Below are 874 nucleotides of genomic sequence, written 5' to 3'. Positions count from 1 at the left end.
TTAAACCTAATCTAACCAGTAACCCAAACTAACCTAAAACTGCATCATAGAGTTTACTCACACATACCAGCCAATTCTCCATTAAAGATAGTGTTTATAGCAACTATTTAGTCAAACCAACAACAAATGGAGTGTTTCTCCAAAATGAAAATGTTGGGATGCTATTGATCTCGCACAAATTCTATACAAATGCCACATACCTACCGGTAATTAAAGAACCAAAGCAAATCTCTTCTAAGCATAAATGGCCATGGCATAAATTCAAATAATTTAAAAGTAAAAATAATCTAAAATGGCCAAATATTTGATAATATTAATATTAGATAGTCTTAGATATTCTCTCTTAGGCTTCATTTAGTCAACACATGTAAAATCACTGAGACGTGGAACAAGCAGTTTATATATACATATGTTAGGCTTATAACACCTATCCTACGAGGTCCAACTAGTGACTAACCCTCACTCACTGACCAGGATGCAAGTAACTCACTATTTACTTCTAGGTGAATAGAGGCATTGGGTGAAAGGAAACGCTACCAAAACGCTAAACGCTACCCTGTCCGACCGGGATTCGAACCCTTGATTGTGAGACGAGAAGGAACAAGTCATTCATTTTTGTGTACTCACCTACGTGTGAGTACACACATTGATCCAATTCATGATTTAATGCTAATAATTTAAAAATGTAATAATTTAATTTAATTTATAATTTAATGCACATTAATGCTCGATCCAGCAGGATAGAGTATTAATCTTGGAGTCTGTCCTTTTAGCCGTCGGTTGTTTAAAGCACTGACTTTACCAACTTAACCTAAACCTAAACCTAACGTAACCTATAAACTAAGCTAACCTAAAACTAATTGAAGTTAATGAC

Source organism: Procambarus clarkii, chromosome 36 (genome assembly GCF_040958095.1).
Source record: "Procambarus clarkii isolate CNS0578487 chromosome 36, FALCON_Pclarkii_2.0, whole genome shotgun sequence".
Classification (NCBI taxonomy): domain Eukaryota; kingdom Metazoa; phylum Arthropoda; class Malacostraca; order Decapoda; family Cambaridae; genus Procambarus; species Procambarus clarkii.
Note: the sequence above shows the minus strand (reverse complement) of the source record.